General features: G+C 35.8%; 1 long non-coding RNA gene across 1 annotated transcript; it reads left to right on the top strand.

The window, feature by feature from the left end:
- Positions 1–1,016: 1,016 nt before the first annotated feature.
- On the top strand, positions 1,017–5,928 carry LOC145328132 (uncharacterized). The gene is made up of 2 exons (XR_013882344.1): positions 1,017–1,053; positions 5,505–5,928. It is a non-coding gene; the product is annotated as an uncharacterized LOC145328132 (long non-coding RNA).
- The last annotated feature ends 517 nt before the right edge of the window (positions 5,929–6,445 follow it).

A 6,445-nucleotide genomic window follows, 5' to 3' on the forward strand; every position in this document is an offset into this window, starting at 1 on the left:
AGGTGAAGCTTAGGGTGTCACATGATCTAGCGGACATGAACCGCCAAGTAATGTCTTTCCTACACACAGCCAAGCTTGCTCACAAATGCAAGACCACGAGTGCAGGGGTCTCTTTCATGCCCCTTGGCCACAAGGGTAAATGGATCAAGATCCACAACCCTTTTTCCCCCACAGTCCTAGGCATGGTAGAGCCTCTGCCGGAATTAAATTCCCTCCTTAGCGCCAAGTCCATCGTGTTGGAGGCCTTCAAGGCCAACGTCCCTAACAAGGCGTTGTTTGACGGCCTTGATTTTAACCTGTCAGATATTATTAAGGTTGCTGATCAGCATGCCAAGCAGCAGCGCCCAGAGGAGGATGGAGGATCAGATCCTGGAGTCACAGTCAGACAGGAAGGAGGGGCAGAGGGTCTCCCACCAACCGGTGGTGCGGCATCTGGAGCCGACGCATTTCCAGCTTTACCCTCCCCCCACACCCCCAGAGATGACGTGTCCAAAGAGGATCAGACAGCGCCCACAGCGATAGCGGCAAGTACGCGAGCTGCCGCAGCAGCAGCTGCAGCATCGACGGTGTCAACCTCTAGTCCTACCTCTACAGCTCCAACCAAATGAAAGGACAGTATAAGTTTTATTAATCTTCCATACAAAACATATAGAACTTGTCCTTTATAAACATTAATCACTTAGTGATATAGATTTTTATTCAAGTTAATCTTAAAACAAAGTTTAGTAGCAGTAAGTCTTATCCCTCATTTCCAACTTATTGATAACTATTACTAACATCTCTACTAACAACTAATGTCAATATTAATTTGAATTTGGTCCTTTTTAAACATATTAATTAGGATTATTATTATTATGTGTGTACATAGAACTTAAATATTTATATTTATACCTAACAAGGCTAATAATTTAACAATTGCATAATAATAGTCTAAGCCTTGTAAGCCATTAGTCAATCTTATAAGTTCAGTAGGTACCTAGATACCTCATTGATTTTTTGGGTATGATGCTAACGTTACATTGTATTATCATGTATTCATATAATTGTGTTTCAGTATGTACGCAGCACACGGGACGCTCTAGAAGTCGAAGTTGGAGGGAGAACCTTATCTGTCGGGCAATGCTTTCTGGATGTGAACCTTTGCAGTATGGTTTCTCAGGTAGATAGTAGCGTAAATCAACTTAATAGCAATCCGAATTTTAATATTACGTCGCATATTTATGGGGACATTTTTTCGGACTTTTCAGAGGAGCTTAATATAGACTCCTATTATATTACAGAGCAGAATGCAATAGAAAAAATTAAATCACTCAACAGACCGGTCTTTTCAATATTTAACTTAAATTGCAGATCCATTAATTCGTGTTTTACTGAGCTTAGTTCCAGCATAGACTGTTATAAAAATTCGGGCGTTGAGCCCACAGTAATTAACCTGCAGGAATCTTGGCTTAATGATAACAGTAATCTAAATTTAATTCAACTTAATGGGTATGACTTGTTCTCTAAACCTAGGCCCCAGGGGAGGGGGGGGGGCGTTTGCACTTATGTGCAATCTAGGTTCAAAGTTGAAGAGATTTTTCCAAATTTTTTTGAACAATCTGTCTTTGAGTGTTTGATTTTAAAGATAAGTTATAGCAATTTTAAGGGAATTGTAGTTAATATTTATAGGACCCCCAGTGAGGAAACCATTCAACCATTTCTTGAGAAACTTCTTGAACTTTTTGATAGCTTAGACAATTATGCCAATTATCCTATTTTCCTCACGGGCGATATGAATCTAAACCTTTTCCAAGCAGTTTTACCGGGTAGTTCGGCAGCTCAATTTCTTGATAACTTAATTATGTATGGGTTTATTAATATAACCCTTAGATCTACCCGTATACACAACTTTAGTCATAGTTTATTGGATTTAATTTGTTGCAAAAATTTTATACAGAATGTAGCCCTGTCAATGATTGTACCCACAGACTATTCAGATCATTTTTTAACCATTGGTGTTTTTTACGAAGAAAACTTCAAACAGACAAAAAAACCTCAAAATTTCACAAAGCGCTTGTTATCAGATGAGAATTATGATAACTTTTGCAATGCGCTAAATGATACTGATTGGTCTGTGGTTACTACTCTAAACAATGTTGACTTAGCCTATGAAGCGTTCCTAAAGATATTCATTGACCTTTATAACATTCACTGTCCCAAAGTTTCTATTAGAAACAACAGGCGTTGCATCCCCCAAGAGCCCTACATCAATAATTATATTTTAAAATGCAAAGCCTTCAAGAACACCCTTTATAGGATAAAATGCAATGATCCTTCTGAGTTTAATACTGCACGGTACAATGCGTACCGCAATGAGTACTTTAGGAGCGTCCGTAGGTCTAAGAAAAATTATTTTCAGAATCAAATTAAGTCTGCGGGTAAGGATGGGAAAAAAGTATGGTCTGTACTTAGGGAGGTTCTGGGGGTGAAAAAGCACACAAAAACAATGGATTATCTTGAGGTCGGTGATCGTAAGATCACCGATAAACAAGAAATCGCTAATCATTTCAACAATTTTTTTAGTAATTTGGGTGCTAATTTAACCCCAGACATCCCTATTTCAAACAAAAATTTTAGGGAGTTTCTCCCTCCACGAATTGAAGACACCATCTTTGTTCCCCCCCTTACACTGCAGAAAACATTTGAATTAATAACTAGTATTAAGCCAAAGGAAAGCCAGGACTTCTTTGATGTATCCATGAAATTATTATGTAGAACAGCGGGCCGATTACGGCTCCGTTGCAATACATCTATAATCTGAGCATAAGCACAGGTGTTTTTCCCGATCTCATGAAGATTTCCAAAGTTGTCTTAGTATATAAGAGTGGCCCTATTTCTGTTGTTGAAGCCTACCGTGGCGTCAGCATGATAGCGTCATTCAGCAAACCTCTGGAAAGGTATTTATACACTTCCATTTATGATTTCTTGGATGAGCGGAATTTTTTCAATATGCGTCAATTTGGCTTTCGTCGCGGCTATAATACTAGTCATAATGTTCTGAACTTAATGAATCTTGTTGCAAAGGCTTTCATTGATGGACAGGTATGCAGTATACTGCTCCTGGACATCAAGAAAGCCTTTGATCTTGTTGACAGGGACATATTGCTGGCTAAATTATATCATTATGGGATTAGAGGTGTCATCTATGATTGGTTTGTTAGTTATTTTTCTTCTCGTAGGCAGAAAGTTTTTTTTGGGGGGGAGTACTCCTCCACTCTGGAGGAGATACTTATCGGCATACTCCAAGGCAGCTGTCTGGGCGTATTAATGTTTTTGATATTCATTAATGACCTGGACAGCAGCTGCAGAGAAGCCATTTTTAATCTTTTCTGTGATGACACCCTAATCTTCTTAAAATCTGACAATTTCACAAATTTAATCCAAACAATAAATAGAGTCCTACCTCAAGCAAATGACTGGTATGCTGCCAATAAATTAATTATAAACTCCTTAAAAACAAAAATTATCCTTTTTAAAACTCCTAGACAAGTTATTCCTGCAAATGAAATTGACCTTCTTAATGAATTTCCTGTTTATATTGATTCTAACAACTATGGGGAAAGGGATCCTGGCAAAATTGTCAAGCTTGATAAAGTCGACTGCAACCATGAGAATGAAAAGAATAGATGGGCTAAGCACTTAGGTATTAGGTTAGATTCTAAGTTGAAGTTTACTTATCACTGGGGGGACCTTCACAGCAGGCTGCAGCGCGCAATCTTTAGCCTCCGTGTCATGAAGAACGTGCTCGACATGCAGCATCTTAAGATGCTGTATTTCGCGTACGTACATAGCATTATCGAGTATTCAATAATAGTTTTTACAGGTGTAACTGACGGACAGGCAAGTATTATACATAAACTACAAAAAAAGTGTGCTAGAATAATCACAAACAGCTCCAGCACTGCACACAGTGCTCCTTTGTTCAAACAATTGCGTATTTTACCATTCAAAGAGCTGAGAGATTATAATATCATGCTTTTTATGCATAAATATATTAACGGCCAACAGCCGGACATTTTTGATAATACTTGGCAATATAGACGTCAATTACACTCCTACAACACACGTCATAGAAATGATTTACATGTGGACAGTACAACTAGAAATTTTATATTCAATTTACCTTTAATTCAATTTCCAATAGTTTATAACTCTTTACCAGAAAACCTGAAAACTATCCAAGATTTTAAACTTTTCAAAAAAAGAGTTTTTGATTACTTACTAAATAGAATTGTGTAAAATGTCAACCACAAATACGTTATTTTTAACTTGTTTTAATTTAACTTTCATTTTTCACTTTCTTAGTTGCATTTGAATTAAACTTAAATTTAACTTTTTATGACGTGTGACAGATTAATATTATTCCAATCAATTTATTGACTACCTTTTAGTCATTCTTTATTTATTTAACTCGAAGCTAAGTTTGTCCGGGGGCAGGGATTGCGGGTTGCGTCGGCGGATGGAAGAATATTCTTAATATTCTTAGTTTTATAAACTACATTCCTGGTTATAATTTATCTTTCCTTCAACTTAAGCTGTTTACTAATTCTTTCTGTTTTAGGGGGTTGTCGTGAGCAGGGACTGCGGCTTAATGCTGTGGGGTTGGTTGGAGAAAATTGTGGTGAGTGACTCCAGCCGCGACGGTAGCAGTGTTCTATGCCATTTTCCGAACAAAATGTGTTATTTTTCTCGCTTGAAGACTTTTTGTCCTTGTTCTGTCAAAATTGAATTTTGACGCAGTTTTTTGTTGCAACAAGCAACGCGTTTTTAGAATATTTAATTTTGAATATTCTCTGTTGCATTCATGAATATTGGAACTCATCCAATTTTCAAATTTTGTTAATTTTATTCGTTTATTCTTCATGACGCATGATTTTTGACGCATAATTGTTCGGACCTTGGCAGGTGGGGCGCGGCAACCCGAGCGGGGGGGGTCATGGGCACACTTTTCTTCAATCTTTCTACGCTTGAATATACATGAATATTCATTGAATATTCGTTTATTAGTTTTGGACCAAAATAAAAAAACTTAATCAAAGCCAAAAATTCTCAAATTAATTTATTCTTTATGATTTATTTCAATTTTAACCTTTCTTTTGTCCATATCACACAAAATTACTTCTCCATAGCGTGGTTATTAGCGTGGTTACTGCAAGCAGAATTCTCTAGGTACCTATTCTTAAGTTTTTTTAAGATTTTTTTAAGACCTCTTTACTTTTTAATTTTAACTTTATTTTTGGTTCACTTTTTTATAAATAGGTACCTAGTCCTACTGAATATAGACGTATGGGATAAATTATGGATTGTTATTACGAGTTGCGCTTCTATCTATTTGATAACCTTGTTCCTTGGTCCTAGGACCAAGGAATTGTATTAACTTTACTATTTAGGAATCACATTTGGAGGCATTGCGCGGCGGTGGGGGACAACCAAAGACGGAGGCGGACAGACTTCTGGGGGTGTAGCAAGCATATTGAAGCATAATTGCGGAATTTTATCATTATTGAACTATAACAGCAATGTTCAAATTCACTAGTCCGACTATGCCGGCCAGCAATAGCGCCTGAACGTCATCAAGGGCGTGCTCCAGCCTTAGGGCTACGTACTGCACCTGGCTAGTCAGACATGGGCATTATCCGCTATCATTATTAAATTGTTTAGTCATTATTATCGCTAATAATATGTCATAATGATTGGATGGGAAATAAAAATAAACCATCATATAATTATAAGTAAATGTGATAATATGTAATTAAATCATATATAATATTATCATTAACATGTATTTTATCATGTAAAATCTATCATTTTATTTTCCCGGTGGAGGATAATTGTCCAAGATCGGGGGTTTGTCGGATCTATGGTTAATAAATTGAATTTGAATTTGAATTTGAATTTGAATAGTTATTTTTAACAAAATATACTAAAACTAAATGTTTAAAATCCTTTATTTCATTTCTGTTAATCTTAAAAACAAATTGTGTTAAATTATCATTTTGACAAATATTTTATTATGAAAAAATATCTTGAAAGTCAAATTTTAATCATATAAGTCATAGATAATCTAAATGTTTGTCCTAAAAGTAGAAATGAACATTTTTGACATTTTTTTGTCTTTTAAAACCTGAAATAAATGTATTAAAAGTTACATTTTGGATTTCGTCTTCTCTACCTATCCAATAAAGTGAATTATTGTGTTATTTTAGCCAAATTTATTTTACATATTATAAATTTTGTTATACTTATTCATGAATGTATTTGAAAATAATCAATATATTATTACTTGGACATTTGTATCAGATTTTCATGTTCTCTGGTAAAGTGATTCTCGCAGCTAGCTAAAATAACGATACCCCTTTTACCCTATTACTCTTACTAGATGATGAACTGACCAATAAATGAGTTC

This window comes from Acartia tonsa, chromosome 9, assembly GCF_053477335.1.
Source record: "Acartia tonsa isolate MP-2025a chromosome 9, ASM5347733v1, whole genome shotgun sequence".
Lineage (NCBI taxonomy): Eukaryota > Metazoa > Arthropoda > Copepoda > Calanoida > Acartiidae > Acartia > Acartia tonsa.